This window comes from Mycotypha africana (genome assembly GCF_025528875.1).
Source record: "Mycotypha africana strain NRRL 2978 chromosome Unknown BDF20scaffold_5, whole genome shotgun sequence".
Classification (NCBI taxonomy): Eukaryota; Fungi; Mucoromycota; class Mucoromycetes; order Mucorales; family Mycotyphaceae; genus Mycotypha; species Mycotypha africana.
In genome coordinates, this window is record NW_026515729.1 from 274365 (window position 1) to 301013 (window position 26649).

Genomic DNA, 26649 nt, shown 5'->3' on the forward strand with positions numbered 1-26649 from the left:
CTAGACTTAATGGTACTGAGTCAAACAGAAGCATTGCCAAAGCTTTTGGAGTTTCAACCAGAACAGCCGACCGCATTGCTAAAGATCATCAATCCGCATCTGACAACAAAGGTGGTAGACCATCAAAAATCAGCAAATTACTCGGTAGAAAAATTGTAAGATCTTTTTACACTGGGCATTTACAGCTGTAGAAGCTGCCCGGAGCCTACGTGCTCAAGGGTATGATATTTCTCCTCAGACGATACGCAGACTTTGATTCAAAGATTAATAAGTCAGCTCTGCCACTGACTAATGATCGACGAAAGAATCGCTTGAAATGGGCCAAAGCTCACAGAAACTGGACGGTTGAGGATTGGAAACGAGTTGTTTTTAGTGACGAAATTAAAATAAACTGTTTAGGTTCGGACGGAAAGATGTGGACTTGGGTTAAAAAGGGTGAACCCTTTCAGGAGCACAATGTCAACTTCGCTTACAAAGGTGGTGGAGGAAATCTGATGTTGTGGTCCTGCTTCACTCAATATGGATCTGGGTTCATGGCCAAGATCGAGGGCGGGATGGACGCCAAATTGTATTGCGAAATACTGAAGGGTGACTTCATGGAGACCCTTAAAGATTATGGGCTTAAAAAGGATGATTTTGTCTTTCAGCAGGACAATGATCCGAAGCATACTGTCACGTTCTGACCTCTAATTCATATAACAATCTGAAAAACAATCCAGATTTAATGCCTTTATCAGTTATAGTGTACTGGAACAAATAAGATTCCAGGCACACTGGGACAAATAAGATTTCATCAGGCACACTTCAACCTTACTGGTAATCTAGATATATCTCAGTGGCGTTTGTACAATTCATTAACAGGAACAATATTACTCGGTTGTCACTACTACTTTCTTAATTCCACTATAAGCTCAGTTTAACCTCGCATTCATATAAAAGACCATTCAATTTCTAAACCAAAATAAAATCATCCAAGAACTATTGTTCGGTCTCGCTGACTCACTCAGTCTCTACATTTAAAACTTATTAAATTATAGCTCCTGATATCTAAGAATATCACAGGTATCTTCACCATGGTTGAGCGCGGGTACTTACTCATTGAGAGGTTAGAGGATCGGACTGTAAGCAATTGGCGACGAATATATAAATAGAATGATAAGACCACTAACCAATGTCCGCTTTCTGACAGATCATTGTGAAAGAGTGAATTATTATTGAAGTACTATGTACTATGGATCTGTTAACCTCATATGTAGCATTTGTAGATCATAATTAATATCAGTCGCTGTATTTCAACTGTGCAAGATTCTAGAAGAAGTCTAATCTCATATTATGGCTATATGGTTACTCCTAATGTCATAACTCCGATCATTATGTAATAACTCTGGCTCATATATACAACAATTTATTTCTAAATCAAGTCGATTACTCATATGATGTTGTCTCGGATGTACATACAGATCATCTCTTCTTCCGGGATCGATAAGAATTGTTCTGACAAAGCTATCACTCAAAATTAAACCAATCATTATAAGGATCTGTAGTCTCTTATTTAGCATTATGTAATAATCTACGCGTAATATGATGTTGGATACAACACATTTCCTTATAACTGTAATGAGTGAATTACTTTTCATTAGAGAGGTTTCATTCGACAAACATATAAATATGGCCTGCTTCTCAATTCATAATATCTTTAGTGATTTTTATCTGTTTTTCCTGTATATTATGTGGTATTTCCATACCTCCTACAATATATAAAGACGAATTAGACACACTTTCAAGCAATTGACTCGTTATTATGATCATAGAATCATAATAACACTTGTACACGTCATCGTGTATTTCTAAAGATGCGCATATAAAATGCTGCATTATTGGTGGCTGAGAAATTAAGGAACGAGGACTTTTTTTATTTTTTCATTTTTTTAAATACAAACATTCAGTTTGCTGTGAAGGCTCCCCTCTCTGATTTTCAGTGTATAATAAAAGGACTAAAGGAGACTCATTTCACCTTACAGTTTATATCAATTATAAGTCGCGTTCACAACTACAAATAACCACAAATATCACATATTATACTTTTCTCTTGTTTTAATAAAAAGTAGTCTAGCTTATCTTGTTAGTAACTTCTGTTCAGAGTTGTAAGTAACACCAACCTCCAGTCGGATCATCGCCTCCTGCCTCTTTACAATAACATTGACTATAAAACATATTATTTGTTACATTTTTTGATTCAAAGAAAAATACACTTAATAAACATTAAAATCAAAACTATAACGATATAACTTGCTCTTGTAAACTACTTTCCGCTCCGGATAACTGTATTTGAATTACTTATTTTGATCTAAATAACTTCACCTCGCTGCTAAATCACTCTCTAATATTTTAAAACACCTTCTACAGTAAACCTGCCAAATGCAAAACTTTACAGTAGCTGAGTGTGAATGTTTAGAGAAGCGCTGGGTAAGTGAATGTCACATCCTCAGTAGATATCAGCAGGCCAGACACTCCTGAGGAAAGTATAAATGAAAGCGGAAGCAAAAGAGGAACAGAACAATTAATTGAGATAGAACCAGAAAGTCGGGAAGCTTATAAGAAGCAACGGCTCTTTAGCATAGTTCAACCAGATTAATTATAAATACTCATTCCTGATCTACATATTAATAAAGGACATCTTCTTCCACTTCTCTAAACTTATTCCATATTGTTGTATTTGCTTATTTAAAAAATTGATAACAGTTGTAAGTCGATGACTATGAACTTAGGTGTCTTTATTATTCTTCAGATGAAGTAGAAGGATTATTTACTTTGTGAGGTTTAATGGGAATTATATTATTTGAGGACGCGTATGCTAGTCACTAATTTCAGGTTCAGATGCTTATTGGGTGATTATCATACTTAGGCCTATATCTTGTTCTATGTTGTACATAACCTATATTAGATGCAATATAGATAGACCGTGGTAGAATGTTGTTGTATACGATAAGATCAAAGTATAAGAAAAAGAAAACAGAAGGAAATCAGTGAAGACCAAGTTATCTTCTTTTATTAGATAGAATATTCTGATAAAGAACTCAAATAAGAATGAAGACAAAAACCATGTAGGAAAAAAGTACTTCTATTTATATTTGTGGATATTGTAAAAAACTTTTTCTATCGAGACTCTTAGGTACAAGATGCCTTGATGATAAAAGAAAAGACATACCCAATTGTTACTGCACGGTTCATCATGCTATAGCGGTGCCTTGACCGATTGGATCGGTGACAGGAGGTAAGTGGGTTGATCTAACTAAAGGTTCCTTTGACCCGTACTTCAGCAGTTTCATTATAACTAACGTGACGGACAGGATAAACTATTCCTTAATTCTGCCGACGTCTACGTTTCAGTCTTATTGAATTCTGTCAGAATGTAAAGGGTTAAAGTAAGGATCAACAAGTTAGAAGATAATGGCCTAAGTAGATTAGATTTATGTATTGTGGTTTGATGTGCTAAATAAAGTTATCTGATTTAATCAAATCCAAATACTATAATATCTTATTTCTAAATGAAGTCAATTATTCATCTAATGTTGTCTCGGATATACAGATGAAATATTCTTCCGTAAAAGAAAAGAATTGTTCTAACAAATCTATCACTCACGGTTATTCTAACCTTCATAAGGATCCGCAATCTCTTATTTCAGTATTATGTAATAATCCAAGAGTAATATGCTGTTGGATACAACACTATTCTCCCCCAGAATACAATTACTCTGTAATTGTTATTCGGCTCAAAGATAATAAAATATAGGTACAATCATGATGCATAAATAAGCACTGATAAGATAAGATTAAAATCTCAGGCACAAAAAATCTGTTGATCAACTCAGTGACTGTGTTGCGTCATTTATTTTCTGGTTCTTTTGCGCATTGTCACTTTATTATTCATTTTTCTTTTCAAGGCCCTAGCCTCTCTTGCAGATAAACTGGCAGAGGGCGTAGACTTCTCAATGTCCTTATTACTGTTCTTAGTTTGAGCAGACTGAAACTCATTCTGTAAGTCATGTCTTTCCCAATATTTTTGAATCATATCAGAACTCGAAAAGTCTTCGGCTTTTTGCCAAGTGTTATGGTCATGAGAATAACCTTTCCATTTAACTAGAAATTCACGATTACCTCTAGGACCACGATGTTCCAGAATGTCTTCAACTTCATAGAACTCTTCAAATGCATCTTCTTCGAGATTGACAATCTTTAATTCAGAAGGAACATAGTTGCGTGGAAGAACTTCATTAGTTTCTGGAGTTTTCAGAATATAAGCACCTCCTTGATTACGTCGAACGACTGTGTAAGGTCCATCGTAAAGAGCAGCTAATTTGTTGCTTCTTTGTGGCAACCTGACCATGACATGCGTACCAGAGGGTATATCAACGAGTTTATGTTTGTCATTATAGTACTTGTTGATCTTCTCGTTGATCATTTGAGTTCTTTCCGCAATCGCAGGAAATACTATACTTTCCATTTTTTCGATTTGATCCTCCAATTCTTTCAAAGTGGTCGTACTATTTAAGATGGGGTATCTTTCGCCATTAGTATAGTCATCTGGTAAGTTTACTCTTCTTGCAAACATCAAAGAGAAAGGAGCACTCATTGTTTTATTCTTAATTTGCCTATTTGCGCAGAGTTGGACCATAGGAACAAATAGATCCCAATCTCTTGTATTGCCTCTTATCATTTTACGAAGAGTGTTCATTACAATTTTGCAATAAGCTTCGACATGTCCATTAGACTGTGCATACAAAGGTGTATTATAATATCTCTGAATGTGAAGATGTTTACAGATATTGTCCATCAGTGAGTTCTTGAATTCAGTACCGTTATCAGATCTCATCAAACGTGGCAAACCGTAATCAGCAAAAATCTTTACCAAAGTCCTTGCAAGAGTGTCTGAATGTTTGTTAGGCAAAGGTCGAATAATTAAATATTTCGTGCACATACAAACTACGACTAGAATATACATGTGGCCATCAGCACTAGCGGGAAGCGGTCCAACAAGATCCATACTTATTTCATCAAAGGGTCTATAGCTCACAATATTCGTGATGGGATGGTAGCCTCTTTGTACAATATTGTGCTTTTGACATTCTTTACAAGCTGCACATACTGCTTTAGCCTCTTCTGTCATAGTGTTCCAATGGAAACCTTGATCATGAAGATCTCTGACCATATATACACTGGCTGCATGTCCGAGGTTGTGTATGTCGATCAGTAATTGTTGTCTCTCTTCTTCAGGAGGACTGATATATTCAACAGGTTTGTTCTTATTTTCGACCAATTTAGTTGCTAGTATATTAATTCTTTTATCTTGACTATATACTTTGCGTTTAGCGACACGTTTCTTATTAACCCATTTCTTAAGTCTAGGGAAGCTTCTATTCTCCCCCAGCTTATGTTCACTCTCAATTTGAGGTGGATATAAGCGGCTTAATAAATCGGCTAAGCGATTGTCAATGCCTGGAACGTGCACAACGTCAAAATCGTAATCAAGTAAAGTTTCCATCCAACCAATCAACATAGGATTCATCACCTTTTGAGTGTGTAAGTAGATTAAACTCTTATGATCAGTGTAAACCGTAAACTTACGACCCCAAAGATATTCCTTGAATTTCTTTAGTGCGGTAACAACAGCGAATAATTCACGCTTGGTAGTACTCCAATTACGTTGGGATGGGGACAGTGTCTGTGAAATAAAACTGACATACAAATCACGACCTGTATCATCTTTTTGAAATAACAAACCCGACATAGCAAATTGACTAGCATCAGTGGCAACAAAGAAAGGTTTAGATATGTCTGGATAACGTAAAACGACATTCGATTGTAAAATGTCTTTCAGTGCTTGGAAGGATTTGCCCTGTTCTGGACCCCACAATTGTTCAACATTAGCAGCATGACTAATGGAACTCAAAGGAGCAGTAACGTCAGCGACTTTAGGGATGTAATCTCTAAAATAGTTGATTAACCCCAAAAATGACTGTACTTGCTTAGCGGTCTTTGGTTTAGCCCAAGTCTGAACATTTGTTCTTTTGCTTGGATCAACTCGAGAACCAGTAGCATCCACAACAAATCCCAATAAACGCACAGAATGTTGCATCCAACTGCACTTATCAGCATTCAGAATAAGATTCGCCTTATTCAGCCTTTCAATAACTGCTTTGACATCGATGATGTGTTGCTCAATTGTATCACTGGCAACTACGCAATCATCAACAAAGTTCTGCACACATCTCAGGTCTGAAAATAAAATAGCGAGTACCTTTTGGAACTGTGATGTCAAAAACTTTAAACCAAAGCATGCTTTTACAAACTGATACTGATTGCCATCTAAATGTGTAAAAGTCAACTTATGTCGATCTTCTTCAGCCACCTCGAAACGATGGTATGCATTTGACAAATCAATCGTTGTGAAATATTTCTTGCCTTGCAGATTCTTAAAAATATCCTTAATCAATGGAATAGGATAATTAAATGATGGAGGCAGAATTTTATTCAGCAAACGTACATCAAGACAAACACGATGTCCAGTTATTTCTCCGGTTTTGGATTTCTTCGGTACCAGCAACAATGGACTATTAAAAGTTGTATTTGTTCTACATTTGACAATTGTTCCCGTTTTCAACCACTTTTGCACTTGCTCAATTAAAACAGGTCTCAGCGCAATTGGAATTGGATACTGTCTTCTGTATGCAGTTGCATCAGGAGGAGTAGGAAGACGTACCACAGATTCTGGGATTGGACAAGATGATGTCTCAGGAATGTTAGCATTAGCTTGAAGTGCTTCACTAATAGCATCCATAAATTTCTTTCTCTCAATAGGAGTACCAGCAGGAGAAGAATCAGGAAGGTGTTCAACATCGAATTCATGATTGACATTGTCAAACTGTTTCGCCATTTCTTCTGGATTATTTAACTTACAAGCAACACCATGAAGAGAAATGTTCAACTTAGGTAGAATGTCCACACCCAAAAGCACATCAAAATCAAAATGCTCATTGAATTTCATAACTTCAAAAGAATGTTTGAACTCAATACCATTCGTATAGCCAACTCTCAACAAGTCAGTCTTACCAATACGGGGAACATTATTCTTATCATTTAACATATTGTAAGTACCATTCAATGAATAAACTTTATTTATGGATAAATGTTTTAAACTATTGGTATTAATGAAACTTATATTACTGCCTGTATCAATCTGACCCATCAAGACCTTGCCCTAATTGTAGGCATCAGTCATAAAAGTGTCCTCCGCAGCAACGGGAACCATTTTAAGCTCTTGCTCCATTTGTTCAATTGACTCAATGGTCAAATCATTATCCACAGTGGGCTCAGTTGTGTCGTCTCCTCCTCTGACCGCCAAAACGGTGGTTGGCTTCCTGCAAACATGACCCGGACCGTACCTTTCACCACACTTATAGCACTTGCCTTCCTTCTTTGCTTGCTCAAATTTCTTCACCTTGTTCTTCTTTTCTTGTTCGTTCTTCAACGAGAAACAAGTGTCGGTGCTATGTGTAGCATTTTGTCCGTGTCGCTTGCAGAAAAACCTGTTACTTGCAGTAGTACCAGAAGAAGAGCTACCATGGCCACCTTTGCTGACCTCTTTCAACTTCATTCTTTTGCTAAGTCTATCCCCTCCTTGATATGGCATGGAAGCTGTATAAGGTTTCGTAGCACCACCTGGCAAGAGAGCAGTGGCAAAGCCATAGGTGGTTTGGTCGTCACCTAATACATCTCTAGCGAGTTCACTAAGCTTCTCAACGGTCCACTTTTCATCCTTATTCGTAGCCATTGACAGACGTAGTACCGTTTGAACGGGAGGAAGCAAGGAAGTTAAAAATCGATCGGCCACGCCTTCATCCGTGCTGGGGATGCCCGCCTCATGCATCATCTGGAGAAATCTCCTGGAATAATCAATAATGTTGTCCTTCGGCGCCATGTTCATAGTGTAGACCTGCTCAACAAAGCGACGTTTTGCAGTTCTTGATCCGTAATACTTCCGGAACTCCACCTTCGCATCGGACCAGCTAGTACACTTCAAAAGCGTCTTGTCTACCCATGCAGCGTCACCGGGGGGAAGGCACAAAGGGATGAGGTCATTCCAGTAGCGTTCAATGTCTCTAATTGAGGAAGATCTAATGATCTGTTCAAAGGTTCGTAAATAATGGTCAACCGACTCGAACACCTCTTCACCGGGATAACGTTTAAATACGTCAGAACTCAATTGGAACTTCGGAAGGTCTCTGCGGTTCAGCGTTAAACCACGTTTCTCACCAACAGGGTCAAAGAGTCTACTTGTGCCACTACCAACAGACGAAATGTCTTCAGAACCCTTCCTCAACAGAGCTGCATTCGCTTCCAAGCTATGAATTGCTCTGCGAGTTTTGTCCATTTTAACCATCGCAGCATCAAACGCTTCCATATCACCGATTGCACGAGCACGAGACAGTTTGCTGATGTCTTCTACCAGCTCCTTGCGAAAGTCTTCAATTGTGTTTACGACAAATGACGTGTCATCCATCACACCAGTACCAGCGCTCAGGGCTGGAGAGTTTCCATCACCGTCGTCGTCCACGATGCACATTGCATCTACACCTTCTTCTTCAATTACTACTTGCGTAGAGTCACCTTCACCTGTAGAAGATCCACCAAGAGCAGCAGCAGAGTTCTTGACTACTTCACCAGCAGCCTTCGAATCAGTGACAATATTCTCGATAGACATCTTGAGTGATTCACTGAAAAAAATGTTGTATACGATAAGATCAAAGTATAAGAAAAAGAAAACAAAAGGAAATCAGTGAAGACCAAGTTATCTTCTTTTATTAGATAGAATATTCTGATAAAGAACTCAAATAAGAATGAAGACAAAAACCATGTAGGAAAAAAGTACTTCTATTTATATTTGTGGATATTGTAAAAAACTTTTTCTATCGAGACTCTTAGGTACAAGATGCCTTGATGATAAAAGAAAAGACATACCCAATTGTTACTGCACGGTTCATCATGCTATAGCGGTGCCTTGACCGATTGGATCGGTGACAGGAGGTAAGTGGGTTGATCTAACTAAAGGTTCCTTTGACCCGTACTTCAGCAGTTTCATTATAACTAACGTGACGGACAGGATAAACTATTCCTTAATTCTGCCGACGTCTACGTTTCAGTCTTATTGAATTCTGTCAGAATGTAAAGGGTTAAAGTAAGGATCAACAAGTTAGAAGATAATGGCCTAAGTAGATTAGATTTATGTATTGTGGTTTGATGTGCTAAATAAAGTTATCTGATTTAATCAAATCCAAATACTATAATATCTTATTTCTAAATGAAGTCAATTATTCATCTAATGTTGTCTCGGATATACAGATGAAATATTCTTCCGTAAAAGAAAAGAATTGTTCTAACAAATCTATCACTCACGGTTATTCTAACCTTCATAAGGATCCGCAATCTCTTATTTCAGTATTATGTAATAATCCAAGAGTAATATGCTGTTGGATACAACAAATGTATTCTCTACCTGGTTGTACGTACTCGAGTATTGTAGTTATTATCTCACCAAACACGTCACATATATTGTCCCGTACATTACAATCGCTTTAAACAAGTAGAACAGCCCGATTAACCTCAAGCATTACTACTTCCGTATTGGGCAAACGGACATGAAATGTTAAGTTACGATGCGTATGATTGTGAATTTGTGTTCCCAATCCGAGTATTAAGATTAATATTGAGCTTATCAACCAATAATGTGACAATCCGAGACTGGTATTGATGTTTTTATTGATTATGAATAGTTTTAGTAGCTTTAATTGCACTTTCTGACGTCAGCGATTAGAAATATCTATATGCAAGGATACCAAACTTTTACTTCACTAAAAAAAAGCTATTTTATTACATACATTATTCTTTAAATTTTTTATATACAAGTCAAGTTGTTTCTAAGCCGCTGATTATTCTAAGTTTCTACTATTTACCAAGGCTAGCTGCTCCCTGCACGTGCTGTCCGGCTACCAGCCCGGACACTGCTGACTTCCATATTTTATTGGGATGCGAGCCAAATTTATTATACTACCGTAACAGAAATGTCAGTGTTTATGAGTATAATGTACCGAACTACATAAGGTTCGACCCGTAAGATTAAATGGAAGATAAAACTTGAATAATCTTTATTTTACTTATAAAAATCTCTATCTTTTTATATAGTCAAGATACAGTGACTCACAAAAGTGTTACAATGTTTTTAAAAATTTTAATTTTTCGACTTTTTCATGCATTCTTCCCCTTGAGCACATACTTAAGCACTGATTTTTTTTTGCGATATGGAAAGTAGTAGTTCTAAGCTATTCAGTGATATAGCTTGTGTTAGGATTCATATACATTTGCTTGAGCACATTCGACATTCTAATCGCTCATCTCGACATTCGCAATCTGTAGAAATTCAGATGGTTGAAATGATGAATGTTTACAGAGCCTTCTTTCCCCAGGATTTTTCGAATTTATTGAGTTTCAGCAATCTATCAGGGGTCAATTTAATGTTGAGTATCATGTTTTGTCAAACTTGTACCTTTTTGCTTTTCGATTAGCTACATTACTTTACCCATTCACAAAAACCGCAACATTAGACAAATCTCAACATGCGTCCCGTACCTTACGATAAAAAAAATGATATTTTAGCTAGACTGCGTACAGGAGAGTCTCATAGAAGTATCGCCAAAAGTTTAAAGGTATCCAACGTCACTGTTGGTAGAATCGCTAAAGCTAATGACATTGCATGCAACGAAAAGACCGGCCGTCCTAGGTTAATCTCGGATCGTCTCGAGAGAATGATCGCAAGATCGTTCTACTTAGGGCAGTTCATAACAGCAGTTGATGCTGCCAGGAACCTGCGGGGTCAAGGAGTAGATATTTCTCCACAGACCATACGTAGGGTCCTGAAAAGATACGATTTCGATTCAAGGATTAGAAAATCAGCATTGCCATTAACGAATGATCGAAGAAAGGATCGGTTGAAATGGGCGAAAGCCCACAAACACTGGACGGTTGATGATTGGAAGAAAGTCGTTTTTAGCGACGAGACCAAAATCAATCGTCTTGGATCGGATGGGAAACAGTGGACTTGGGTAAAGAAGGGAGAACCCCTCAAGGAGCACAACGTCAACTACAAGTATAAAGGCGGAGGTGGCAGCCTCATATTGTGGAGCTGCTTCACTCAACATGGTCCTGGCTTCATTGCCAAGATACAGGGGGGAATGGACTCGCAATTATATTGCGAGATTCTGAAAGGCGACTTCATGGATACACTAAAGGATTATGGCCTGAAATTGAAGGACGTTATCCTTCAACAGGATAATGATCCTAAACATACGTCCCAATATACCAAAAAATTCTTTAAAAAGCACAAGATAAATGTTCTAGATTGGCCTTCTTATTCACCAGACTTGAACCCAATCGAAAACTTATGGTTTTACCTGAAGTGCAAGCTAGCTGCTTATGACACCCTACCCAAGAATATGGACGAACTCTGGCAAAGAGTAGGAGACGTATGGTACAATAAAGTTACAGCCGATTTATGCCTAAAACATATCGAAAGCATGCCAAAAAGAATTGAAGCTGTTATAAAAGCCAAAGGTGGTCAAACAAAGTACTAACTGCACGTTTAAATAAATCTGACTATCACAAAAATGAAAATTTTACGCATATGCAAATTAAGCTCTATAGTTTAAGTAATTCCAAAGAACGCTAATATGTTTGAAAGTTATATCATTAGAAACCCAACAATATATACTTTCTAATGATATTAGTTTGGAGGGGGTTTATTAATCATATCAGGTGCAATAGTGATTGGAATTGGAAATTTGTTTGATTTTGTAAAACTTTGTAACACTTTTGTGAGTCACTGTATCTAAAGATTATGTATGTGGTATTCGCTAGTTTTAATTATGAAGTAAAAGGTAAAGAATAACACAAGAGAAAATAAACACGAAAGCTTAACGAAATCAAACCACCGTCTTTATTTCTCTTTCAAAAACAAACTAAAGAAAAAGAAAAGAAAACTAAAATTACTGCTATTAATAAAGACTTATTGTGTTTGCTGTCTACGAAATGATTGTATCGGGATCTATAGCTGACACTGATGTATTATGGTCAAATAATACTCAGTGAATCAGAGGTTTCCGTAAAAGAATAGGTCTTCCCTTTAGGTGGATAATTACTCGTCCATCCCAGAGCGGATTGATTTGTAATGTGTTATCCTGGCAGATCCAGGGTGATCATGCAGCTACATCTATAATCCAATATCTATCGGCCACCAGTTGTGTAGCTCAGATACTGTGGGAATGATTATAGATGTTGGCTAGGAAGAGATATTCGTGCGTGGTGTTCTTTTGATTGCGTGAACAGTTATTGTATTAATAAAGAGTGATTGAGCCTTTTTTATCTCCAACCATACTTTATTTCCAGAACAGGGAGCAGTACCGTGACCTACTATGTTTTGGTTGTTGAATCAATATATCCTACGAGTACATATACCAATCCTGCTATATACCTGAATGTCATATAGCCATAGATAATCTAAGTAAAATATATTTCATAAAGATAACCTGTTCAAGTCTTATGTGAGGTAGCTAATCTCACATAAGAATTATCCTTAATCCATATTCTTTTCTTATCTTATCTTTATTTGTTATACATTTGATCTAAGGTTCAAATGTATGCAATCGAACACACCGCTTACCAAACGGGAATGAAGATATGAGCAGTACTCATATCTGAGATCAAGTTTTATTTTACATTTCGTTAGACGTTTTGAGTGATGATTTACTCATATAATATTGCCATCGTGCCTCAAATACGACAATGTACATTATCGAGTAATTTTACTAAATTAATATATACAACAATATAATTGTAATTAATAGCCCATCTACATTCTTGAGGGATATTACCTATGTCTGCTCTGTATCTGTTTAGCCCTCTGTACATTGGGTCTAAATCTTTTTTTAATTTTAGTGGAGTTAGCATTCCTCCACTCCGAGCTCGACTCCTTTCCATCGGGATGTGAATGATGCCTTTTTCTAGTACTGCATGCGTCATCCACGTCGGGAACTGAACCAGCACCGTGCACGGTACTTTTGGTGTATCCCATTGGATCCCATTCCGCTGTGACAGAATGATACGTTTGCGGTGCTAGTTCGTGAATTGATGATATAAATACAGTGACTCACAAAAGTGTTACAATGTTTTACAAAATCAAACAAATTTCCAATTCAAATCACTATTGCACCTGATATGATTAATAAACCCCCCTCCAAACTAATATCATTAGAAAGTATATATTGTTGGGTTTCTAATGATATAACTTTCAAACATATTAGCGTTCTTTGGAATTACTTAAACTATAGAGCTTAATTTGCATATGCGTAAAATTTTCATTTTTGTGATAGTCAGATTTATTTAAACGTGCAGTTAGTACTTTGTTTGACCACCTTTGGCTTTTATAACAGCTTCAATTCTTTTTGGCATGCTTTCGATATGTTTTAGGCATAAATCGGCTGTAACTTTATTGTACCATACGTCTCCTACTCTTTGCCAGAGTTCGTCCATATTCTTGGGTAGGGTGTCATAAGCAGCTAGCTTGCACTTCAGGTAAAACCATAAGTTTTCGATTGGGTTCAAGTCTGGTGAATAAGAAGGCCAATCTAGAACATTTATCTTGTGCTTTTTAAAGAATTTTTTGGTATATTGGGACGTATGTTTAGGATCATTATCCTGTTGAAGGATAACGTCCTTCAATTTCAGGCCATAATCCTTTAGTGTATCCATGAAGTCGCCTTTCAGAATCTCGCAATATAATTGCGAGTCCATTCCCCCCTGTATCTTGGCAATGAAGCCAGGACCATGTTGAGTGAAGCAGCTCCACAATATGAGGCTGCCACCTCCGCCTTTATACTTGTAGTTGACGTTGTGCTCCTTGAGGGGTTCTCCCTTCTTTACCCAAGTCCACTGTTTCCCATCCGATCCAAGACGATTGATTTTGGTCTCGTCGCTAAAAACGACTTTCTTCCAATCATCAACCGTCCAGTGTTTGTGGGCTTTCGCCCATTTCAACCGATCCTTTCTTCGATCATTCGTTAATGGCAATGCTGATTTTCTAATCCTTGAATCGAAATCGTATCTTTTCAGGACCCTACGTATGGTCTGTGGAGAAATATCTACTCCTTGACCCCGCAGGTTCCTGGCAGCATCAACTGCTGTTATGAACTGCCCTAAGTAGAACGATCTTGCGATCATTCTCTCGAGACGATCCGAGATTAACCTAGGACGGCCGGTCTTTTCGTTGCATGCAATGTCATTAGCTTTAGCGATTCTACCAACAGTGACGTTGGATACCTTTAAACTTTTGGCGATACTTCTATGAGACTCTCCTGTACGCAGTCTAGCTAAAATATCATTTTTTTTATCGTAAGGTACGGGACGCATGTTGAGATTTGTCTAATGTTGCGGTTTTTGTGAATGGGTAAAGTAATGTAGCTAATCGAAAAGCAAAAAGGTACAAGTTTGACAAAACATGATACTCAACATTAAATTGACCCCTGATAGATTGCTGAAACTCAATAAATTCGAAAAATCCTGGGGAAAGAAGGCTCTGTAAACATTCATCATTTCAACCATCTGAATTTCTACAGATTGCGAATGTCGAGATGAGCGATTAGAATGTCGAATGTGCTCAAGCAAATGTATATGAATCCTAACACAAGCTATATCACTGAATAGCTTAGAACTACTACTTTCCATATCGCAAAAAAAAAATCAGTGCTTAAGTATGTGCTCAAGGGGAAGAATGCATGAAAAAGTCGAAAAATTAAAATTTTTAAAAACATTGTAACACTTTTGTGAGTCACTGTATAATAGTTTTTCGCTTGAATTCTAATAGCCGAGACTGGTATTTTCTTCCAAGAGTTGTCTTATTAAAATTATTGAGAGTCTTTTCAATCAATCAGTTGTTTCAATCAGTTTCTATTCAATTTCAATCAGTGTTTTCTCAAATAACAAGTAATAGGACTAGCTAAAATAAATATAATATCAAAACTAAACTTTAGGTTGTCTATTTATTCAAAATCAAAATCAAAGAAATCTATCTTTCTAAAAACCCTTTCTAACTGTCGAAAGAATTAATTATTCTTTTATACCAGATCAACAATCTGAGTTCAGGAACGAAGTATCATTCAATTTCCGCTTCCAATAAGAATTTACCAGAGGATGAGCATGACTGTACGGGTGTCCGGTCCAGCATACTCCTCCTCCGGTTCGATCTCCGATGTTGCTGATGTAATTGCTCAATATCCCACGCTCCGTGGCAAGAAACGCCTGCCTTTGTAGCTCAGTGGTAGAGCGTTGGTCTTGTAAACCAAAGGTCTGGTGTTCAATCCACCACTGAGGCAGTTTTTTTGTCAGCATTGACTCCGGTAGTGCGTGTATCGTCATTGGATTCTGTTGCTCTCTCGTCTTCTCGCGCTGATTGTAGTGTGTTTCTTTTGTGAATTCATCACTTTTTTGAATTGTCCAATCAGATTTTAGCATTCTTGTAAATCTTATCAATTTGGATTATAGTGGACTAAGTTAAGTAGCGAGACTATAAAAAGATATTGAATTGTCTTTATTTCGAGTTAATGTTTGGGTCTCTTTTATATCTTTTGGAATAAGTAATTTGTTTTTGAGAAAGGCATGTCTGAGACTTTGTAAATAATTATGGGCAGATAGGAAAATACATGTAATGTTGTTTAGGTGAATAGTTACATATATTTGACCTAGGTAATTATAGAGGACATCACAATTCTAAGAACTCCTGAGCATCCATCCTTATCGATCTCAACACTCGATTTTTTAATGTCGAGTGTAGCCAAGACCAAAAACGGGACTAGTTGGTCAACCATTGTGATTAATAGCCTGAAGACCAAAGTTCCTCGCCCTCGTAGTAGATACGATATCCAGGGCAACAAAGAATCTTACACTGTGGAGACACTTTTTGAAGAAGGCGAAGTGGCCGAATACCTCCGGTCCCAACGCGTGCATGCCATAGTTAACACGGCTATCCAACCAGGCGCTGTCATTTCCTCTGTCCCGAGCCGTTACTTCCGCCACCAGTCAGAGGCCTTTAGATGTGTAGTGGACCAGATTGGCCCTGTCGTGGGCAATTACTGTACAATTTCAATCCAATTTCCCTCCGCGGGCAACGTACTCGTGGAGATTTGATTTTTTATACCAAATTTAAGGATGACGCGCATACAAAACAGGCGCTTGAATCTGGATTCACCCATGAGGGTTGTTGTATCCAAGATACAACTATACGACTTAAACTACAGAACGACTTCAGTACCTGCTTGACAATCTGATACACATCTACTTTGACACCCGCTTGCGGCTAAGATCTTATCATTCTCTTGATTGTTTTAGTTCAGTTGTATTAATAGTTGAATACCCGTTAATAACCCCGTTTCTCATATAAAAGTATCATTCTCAACAAACTTGAATAAAGAGTATCTTTGTTGTGTCTGGTCATTTTACTGTCTTATTTTATTTTATAAGTCTTTTAAAGTAACTGGATATATCAAGGGTGTTCAATATACAGCTGTGCCTTATAAAGATAAGGCAGAAGCAAATGACCATTGTCGGGTCACCTTGACCTTACCTGTCAGTGACGAACGTGCCGTGCTGATCGAGAAACTCACGGAATCAATGGGTAACTATGGCCGTGTTCTTCAAATCAAACAGCGTTTGAACCATGGTTTCTTTGAAGGAGATGTATCTGTCCTTTTGGACCGCCAACTTACAGATACTGAAGCACAGTATCAAGATTTGCAAAGGATGTTATACCTTGAAGCTTGGGATATCTGTCATGTCCCGACCACTGTCTACGGTATCGAGAAACGAGTGAGAATTAATTAATTTAAACACAGCATAAACGGCTGTCAACTTAGACTTGAATAGTCGATTAAGCAATTGTTCACAAGTCAAACTGGTATCAGATCCATAACAGTGTAAGAACACGCCTTCACTAATCTCTCATTAGATCCATTAGTATTCATTGGTTGTAACTACATCTTCCTAACATCCTCTATAAGCTCAGCTAACTCTCTGAAAAATATATAAAGCCTTCATGTTCTCAAAATTGAAATAAAAATTATCTGACTTTTTCGGTCTCGTTGTTGTATATTGAGGCATAAGTCCGTATATAGATATTGACAGAGACAAATAAATCCTGCAATACTTGCTATGTGACTATCCCATAATATGACATTAGTCTCTTCTGGTACTTAATCATTCACTATTGAGATTACATATGGATAAATGATATTCTTTATTGTCTGTGCATTATGAGATAATATTATTATAATAATAGAGTCCAATGCTACAGCATGTTCCATACATATTTTTATCCTAAGCCAGATAATATTAAGATAGATCCAATGGACATAATAGACGGAGGTATTCATGATATGAATGGCGCAGCAGAGACCTGAAGGTCGGATAAAAGATCTCTGGCTCAGCAACACCACTTGTATCAGGTATAGACCCAGACATTATCCAGAAAGATCATGTCTATTCCAGCAATTTCCATATTCTCTTAACATATCTATATCCGCCTATGAATATCCAATTGTATTCTTCCACATAGTCGTATCAACTGATATCAATGATATGGATGATTAAACATGTCTCATGTTACTGTTCTGATTTCCTAGAAATTTCCAAGATAGCAATTCTAGAACTCCGCAAGGCATATCTCATTCTCAGATCAAGTTCCTGAAAAGTATAAATATGATCCCAAGTTGAAGTGTAGAAAGAAAGGAGTCTTTGTCTTATCTTTATCTTTTGTCTTAATCGACTCTTAATAAACCTACCACGAGTTTTCACAGACTTTCTCTTTGTCTTTCTATTCTTTTACTATTATATTTTACCCATACACAACACTCGTTCTATCTTGGTCTATAAAAATACTTAAGAATATCTCACTCCTCAATGAATGAATAAAGGGTAACCTCTTTTGGCAGTCTCGTTATTTTTTTACTCTGATTGTTATTATAAAATATAAATCACAATGAAGTATCGAGATTGGGAACAAAGATGTCTGTTATTTCCTTTCATTTATTTTCTATCTTAAGTATTGCTCTTTGTTACATCTAACATAATCTGTGACACGACACATGTCGTGTGACACAGATGATATCCAGTCATATCATATTATTATAATTACGGTAGTATAAAACTGCTTGATATTCGAATCAGAAACAGGGGACTTCTTCCTCTTCTTTTTAAATAAAAATATAGACTGTAAAGCAAATCATAAATTCAGGATACGACACACACGACACACACGACACTTATCGTATACAACACCTTAGCCAAAACAAAACGTACAAAACATTAAAAATAACGTCGCCTGCAGGATTTGAACCTGCGCACGCAGAGCGTATGAGATTTCTAGTCTCACTCCTTAACCACTCGGACAAAGCGACTGATACATTTGTTATATGCATTTTTAAATTGTCTAGCCAAAAATCTCATCTGCTGTGGTGTTACTTGTTGCTGTACTGGTTGCTGTAATGTTGTATATGGATGATATACTTCCTGTTGATAGGCCGATAATGGTGCTTGTACTATGGTGCTTATCTGATCGGGTGCTTTTCCATTGTTACTCTTTTTAACTGTAGGGTTTCTTTTTTCTAAACTTGAGTCAGAAGTATTCTTCCGTTTGATTGCATTTATAGTATTGACTTTTATGTTATCAGAAGATGATGGTGACGATGAGGCTATTTCGATTAAGTTAAGGTTTGAGCTGTCTGTGCGTTGCATACTTTCAGATGTGGGATGATTATTTTTATCGCGGACATCAGTTCCATCCCCTTTTTCTACTGATGTCCATTGTCTTTTCCCGCATCTTGTCGAGAGAAAGGTCTGGCATTGAAATTTAAACTACCCTCAACACCACGGTTGCCGGCTTTAACAGGGGCGTTTGAGCATATACGACTAGGGTGGCCTTGTTCTCCGCAGTTCCAGCAGACTAAGGGTCTCTTGTCTGGTATAGGTGACCGGGCAAAAGAATGATTATAGTTACGAGGGTTGGTAGTACCATTATTATTATGTACGAGGTTGATAGCTAATTTGTTAACTGCTTGTATTAATTCCGATAATGAGTCTGTTGATGTTCTATCGCTGGGGGCCGTGGCTATAGTTCCATTTTCATTCAACTTGTCTAATTCGTCAACTGTGAACATAACTTTGCGTGCGGGAGCTGTTGATTGTGCTGAAGCTGTATTATTGTTGACCCCATACTTTTTCTGAAGGTTTTCTAACTCCATAGCCCTGTCCACTACATCCTGGTAAATTGTCAATTCAGCTCTATCCCGTGCTAAATCGTAAGCAATGGCTGGTGAAATTGATGCTATGAAAAATGTAATTTTGGATTCATTATCTTTTATATTGACTGTTTTAAAGAGAGGGTTTAAAATTTCTACAATATCAGAGATATCTTGGGTCTCTTTTTGCTTGATAGTTTTGATTTTCTCCCATGCTTCGACTACTTTATTTCTCATGGATTTGTTATTAAAATTCTTCTCGAACTCCTCCCATGTACTAATTTCAGTTTCGTTGATGGACCACCACGTTTTAGCTTTTTTAACCATATTTGAAGCCGCTATAGCAAGGATAATGGCATCACTCATGCCCGATACTTCTTTTAATCTCTTTAATGAAGAAATCCATTCTTCAGCCTTCATTCCTTCTTCGGAACCGTCGTACTTCTCGAGAGGCGGTAGAAATCTTAAGAAGGCCGCGTTGTTACTTTCATTGATGCCTTTACTGTTGTTGATATTGCTGTTACTATTGTTCATTTTTCTATATCTTGTTTTTTTTTTTTTGCTGGTTTCCTTATATTACTTTTCCGTTCTTTTACTGATTTTAGGCACGGCAAATATGTTGTATCTTAAATATGTCTCGGCAGGACCTCCACTGATACGTTTGCGGTGCTTAGTTGTGAACCTTATTGGATGCTGTTGTTATTAGAATAGCCGAGACTGGTACTCTAATATCAATAGTTGTTAAAATATATATATTATAAAATGTTTCTTTATCTAATTGAACTCTCTTTTCAATGTCTTTATTCTCTATTCAAAATTATAACAATATTAAAAACGCCAAAAAAGGTTCTCCTCCTTAAGGTGTGGGGCACCCTGAGCATTATATACTTTATACCTTTTTTTTAAAATTTCAGCTTTAACAACATGATCATCCGGGGTCGCCGGTCCGAATTCTGTTGGTCCGACCCCTAGAAAAAATGATGTGATTTTTCTCCTTTCACAGTCCGTCACAAAACATCGAAAGGTTCCATAGTGTAATGGTTATCATACAGGACTTTGAATCCTGTGATCCGAGTTCGATTCTCGGTGGGACCATTTTTTTGGCCACCAAAGTTGGTGGTGTGTGTAGCGATGTTTATGTCGTCGTGTTAGGCGAGTGGTAAAATGCATATAGGGCCTTTCTTTCGTGTATTCATCACTTTTTTGAATCCACCAATCAGATTACGGCATTTGACATCTCAAAAACCTCCATCTACAGTAACCTCCACCAGCCCATGTCAAACAACGCTTTGACGTTATCGGGAACTAGTTGGGCGACCATCGCGTCCAACAGTAGAAAAGCGAAGATACCGGCACCTCGAAGCCGCTATGATATCTCGGGCAACAGAGAGCGGTATACCATAGACGCTCTATTTGAAGAAGACGAAGTCAAGGAATATTTGCAAGCTCAACGCGTACACGCTATTGTGAAGACTGCCCTGGAACCCGGAGCTGTCATTTTTGACATTCCCAATCGCTTATTTGAACACCAGGCTGACGCTTTTCGGCTGGTAGTCCATCAGATTGGTCCCGTAGTAGGAAATTATTTTAATACTCTTTCTCGAAGTGGTAACCGTAGTGACGGCCGACTCATTTTCCACACCAGATTTCGTGACCCCAAAATGACGGCTAATGCCTTGAGAAACGGATTAATCATCAATGACGTCGCCTACAAAGCTTTCCCATATAAAGATAAGGTTGACAGCAACGATCATATTCGTGTCAATTTACATCTTACGTTCAGTGCTGAGGAAGATGAATTGATCTCTAAGTTGAAGACGTCTATGGCCCATTATGGCCGAGTCCTCCAAATCAAACGTCGTTTGAACCATGGCTTCTTCGAGGGTGAAGTCAGTATCCTTTTAGACCGTAGTGATACTACCAAAGAGTATCAAGAACTGCAACGAATGCTTTATCTGGATGATTGGGATAGATTCGTTAATGCTAGCTTTAAAGGAGCGCCACCCATCTGCTATTACTGCCGTGAATCCGGCCACATGAAGAAGGAATGCCCTTCTTTGTTGAAGATCACCTGTTTCCGTTGTGGTAAAAAGGGCCACACACAACGTCGGTGTAACGAGGACGATTATCCTCTACCTGAGACAACTTTTGCACAAGATTTGGATATATACGAAAACATAACTCACAGACGTGACACACGTAAAAAACAGCCAAGTACCACTATCACCCACGACACGCCACAGCCACAGATTAGAAAAACAAACAAGGCCGACGATGAATCTCAACCACCTGATATGGTAATGGCACCAAGTGATAATGATCCAATGGCGACTCAGTCTGATAATATGGATATTGCAGAGAATCGCACCAAACGAGTATTTGATAAGGAAAACCGTGATAGCAGTTTCTCGAAATATGCTCCCTCTGACGTCCGACTATCTATGGATATCGAAAACGATCAGCAATACCAGGTTCTCAATCAATCGGACACACTATTGTCTACAAGCAAATTCAATGATAAACAAAAAGGTATGGATGGCGGCGTAGGCCGCCCACACAATCCCACGACTGAACTCAACGCCCATAAGGGTAATGAGTAAAAAACCAGTGCGTATTGCATCCTTAAATGCTCGTAGCATTTTCAAGGATGCCGATAAAAACACTCAGAGAGTGTTTTTATCTTATCTTAAATCATCATCACTCTCTTTGGATATTTTATGTTTGCAGGAAGTTTCAGCCTTCCATCTTCAAGATCACCTAACTCAACAACAATGCAGCTATTTTCAATCTTTTCTTTTTCCCAACTACTCTGTGTTATTTACAAAATATTGTGCAATTATTTGCTTAAACAAGAATTTTATACTTCAGGATGCTCTCGTCTCGCTGGACGAACGGTGTATCCGTGCTTCGGTGTACAATCAAGTCCTTCACCAAGTAGAATGCTCACTCATCAATATTTATGGTCCTGCACAATCCGCGCACCGACTGCCTTTCCTAGAGCACTTTATGTCCTCCCCGTTCGCATCTTTACCAAATGCCGAGCCACCTACTCTGTTACTGGGCGATCTCAATTTATGTCTACCAAAGCTGGTTGATAGCTGTGCTGACCCTCGCTTCGTCTATTGGCATCAATGGCTGGTCGAGCACTTTGGCAACTGCTTTCCTGAAAGTCATCCTACGTTCCATCGTGGATCTCACCATTCCACAATCGACTATATTTTTTGTAGCAAGACCCACCAGCCTCGGATTTCCAACTGTACACAGAACTGCTTACCCTCTTCTTGGACAGATCATCAACTATTACAGATTGATCTAACTCCAGAACGGGACGATATAGGGCCAGGCTTTTGGCGCTTCAACACTTCACTCTTACGAAATGATATCTTTTGCGCTTTACTGACAGATGTGGTTAACTCCTTTTTTGTGTCTGTTGACTTACTAGGTGAACAAGATGCACAAACGACATGGGAAAGTTTAAAACGGGCTTTAAAGGATACCTGTGAAAGTTTTACACACGGCTTCAGAAAGCAGAGACTCAGTAACCTTCATAAACTGCAGCAGAAGCTTCAGCAATTGCAGGCTGAAAGTGTTGTTTCCAGCGACTCACAACATGCCGCCCGTCAACAGGTATTGATAAACCAGTTAAACGATACTTTGGAGAAGGAGGCAAAGGAAGAAATGGAAAAAGTGTTGCTTCGCTCTGCTACCAGATGGCACGAGAAGGGCGAAAGGAATACGAAGTACTTTTACAGGGTCATTAAATTGCGTCAAATGCAGCAGACGACTTCTTCCTTAAGATGCAGTGTCACTGGTAGACTATTGGAAACAACCCCCGAAATCTTGCAGGAATCTCATCGGTTTTATAGTCAGTTATATTCACCTGAGGCCATCGACCTTGAGGCTGTTAATTCACTTTTGGCCAATATTCCAAACGCGGCGAAATTATCTGGACAAGCTTCTACTGATGTAGGGACGGATTTTAGTATAGCTGACTTGATTGATGTCGTGAATCACTCTCCCAACAATAAAAGCCCTGGATTGGATGGGTTGCCATTTGAAGTCTACAAATTTTTATTTGACAAATTTCCTAAAGCGACACTCTTATTTTTGACGGTTCTGAATGAGGCATTACATGGTAAATTACCTTTATCATGGAAGCAAACACGGATGGTACTGTTATTCAAAAAAGGGGATCCGACACTATTGAGCAATTGGCGTCCTTTATCGCTGATCAACTCGGATGCTAAACTTTTCACCAAATTACTGGCTAATCGACTCAATGCAGTTTTACCACGGATGATCAACCCGTATCAGACAGGCTTTATGCCACATCGCTTGATTTCTGATAACGGTTGGGTAAATATGACGCTTATGGATAACTTTCGTAAAAGTACCGATCCTCGTGCTTCGAATGCTGTGGCTGTTATGCTTGACCAGGAGAAGGCTTATGATCGCGTCCATCCTCAGTACTTCAGTCTAGTGTTGTCGCGCTTTGGTTTTCCGGCTCATCTGATCTCAGCTTTGTCGTCATTATTCTTTACAACAGCTATTTCCATTTCGATTAACGGATTCCTAGGCAAACCTTTGATACAAGGTCGAGGGTTACGTCAAGGAGATCCTCTGTCACCCTTGCTGTTTAATCTGATGTTCGAGCCGTTCCTTAGAACTCTGTTGGCTTCCCCCTTGCATGGTGTTTCACTATTACCTTTGAAGACGAAGGTCTCTTCCGTGGCCAAAACTCCTATCATTCGGCATCCGGATACTGGGAGAGATGACAGTCCCATTCAGTGGGCTAAACCACCAGTCTTCAAGCTACTCAGTTATGCTGACGATCTGGAAGTTTTTTTTTTGAGATCAGCCGAGGAGTGGCCCATTCTATGCCAACTCTTGTCCTTGTATGGTTCGGCCAGTAATGCCAAAGTTAACATTCGCAAGACCGACATTGTATCCTTATCTGGTGAAAGTAGTCCATCTTGGGTTGATATTGCTACCTCTGAGGGTATCAGCTACCATACAAAGTATAGCGCATCAATTGTCCGTTATTTGGGTTATCCTCTTTATTCTTCGTCTAGGCAGCTGAATTGTTACCTCTGTCGTATTTGAGGCACGATGGCAATATTATATGAGTACTGTAAATCACTCAAAACTTCTAACGAAATGTAAAAATAAAACTTGATCTCAGATATGAGTACTGCTCATATCTTCGTTCCCGTTTGGTAAGCGGTGTGTTCGATTGCATACATTTGAACCTTAGATCAAATGTATAACAAATAAAGATAAGATAAGAAAAGAATATGGATTAAGGATAATTCTTATGTGAGATTAGCTACCTCACATAAGACTTGAACAGGTTATCTTTATGAAATATATTTTACTTAGATTATCTATGGCTATATGACATTTAGGTATATAGCAGGATTGGTATATGTACTCGTAGGATATATTGATTCAACAACCAGAACATAGTAGGTCGCGGTACTGCTCCCTGTGTTGTATATTGAGGCATAAGTCCGTATATAGATATTGACAGAGACAAATAAATCCTGCAATACTTGCTATGTGACTATCCCATAATATGACATTAGTCTCTTCTGGTACTTAATCATTCACTGTTGAGATTACATATGGATAAATGATATATTCTTTATTGTCTGTGCATTATGAGATAATATTATTATAATAATAGAGTCCAATGCTATAGCATGTTCCATACATATTTTATCCTAAGCCAGATAATATTAAGATAGATCCAATGGACATAATAGACTGAGGTATTCATGATATGAATGGCGCAGCAGAGACCTGAAGGTCGGATAAAAGATCTCTGGCTCAGCAACACCATTTGTATCAGGTATAGACCCAGACATTATCCAGAAAGATCATGTCTATTCCAGCAATTTCCATATTCTCTTAACATATCTATATCCGCCTATGAACATCCAATTGTATTCTTCCACATAGTCATATCAACTGATATCAATGATATGGATGATTAAACATGTCTCATGTTACTGTTCTGATTTCCTAGAAATTTCCAAGCAAGCAATTCTAGAACTCCGTAAGGCACATCTCATTCTCAGATCAAGTTCCTGAAAAGTATAAATATGATCCCAAGTTGAAGTGTAGAACGAGTCTTTGTCTTATCTTTTATCTTAATTGACTCTTAATAAACCTACCACAAGTTTTCACAGACTTTCTCTTTGTCTTTCTATTCTTTTTACTATTATATTTTACCCATACACAACACCCTGTTCCGGAAATAAAGTATGATTGGAGATAAAAAGGCTCAATCACTCTTTATTAATACAACAACTGTTCACGCAATCAAAAGAACACCATACACGGATATCTCTTCCTAGCTAACATCCATAATCATTCCCACAGTATCTGAGCTACACAACTGGTGGCCGATAGATATTGGATTATAGATGTAGCTGCATGATCACCCTGGATCTGCCAGGATAGCACATTACAAATCAATCCGCTCGGGGGTGGACGAGTAAGTATCCACTTAAAGGGAAGACCTATTCTTTTACGGAAACGTCTGATTCACTGAGTATTATCTGACCATAATACATCAGTGTCAGCTATAGATCCCGATACAATCATTTCGTAGACAGCAAACATAACAAGTCTTTATTAATAGCAGTAATTTTAGTTTTCTTTTGTGATGTCCTCTATAATTACCTAGGCCAAATATATGTAGTTATTCACCTAAACAACACTACATGTATTTTCCTATCTGCCCATATTTATTTACAAGGTCTCAGACATGCCTTTTCTCAAAACAAATTACTTATTCCAAAAGATATAAAAGAGACCCAAATGTTAACTCGAAATAAAGACAATTCAATATCTTTTTATAGTCTCGCTACTTAATGTAGTCCACTATAATCCTAATTGATAAGATTTACATCTTTTCTTTTCTTTAGTTTGTTTTTGAAAGAGAAATGAAGACGGTGGTTTGATTTCGTTAAGCTTTCGTGATTATTTTCTCTTGTGTTATTATTTACCTTTTATCTTATAGTTAAAACTAGCGAATACCACACCCTTTCTATTCCCCCAACATGACAGTAGGAGGACCTTAAATAAAACCGGAGCGCAACTCCCGTACCAAAAAAAAAGACTTTTCTAAAATATTGGAAAACCTCTATGAGGGACATTCATGATGTACATATTATCGCCTACGATAATACCCTAGACATATTTCGTGGTGCATAGTATATCAATGATTCACCAGGAATGAAATACTTCTTTG

At 37.9% G+C, this 26649-nt stretch overlaps 3 non-coding genes across 3 annotated transcripts; 2 read left to right on the forward strand and 1 right to left on the reverse strand.

The window, feature by feature from the left end:
- The first annotated feature begins 15404 nt into the window (after positions 1-15404).
- On the forward strand, positions 15405-15476 carry BDF20DRAFT_t80. Its single transcript has one exon. It is a non-coding gene; the product is annotated as a tRNA-Thr (tRNA).
- Positions 15477-18469: 2993 nt separating this feature from the next.
- BDF20DRAFT_t91 lies at positions 18470-18551 on the reverse strand. Its single transcript has one exon. It is a non-coding gene; the product is annotated as a tRNA-Ser (tRNA).
- Positions 18552-20414: 1863 nt separating this feature from the next.
- BDF20DRAFT_t81 lies at positions 20415-20486 on the forward strand. Its single transcript has one exon. It is a non-coding gene; the product is annotated as a tRNA-Gln (tRNA).
- Positions 20487-26649: the final 6163 nt, after the last annotated feature.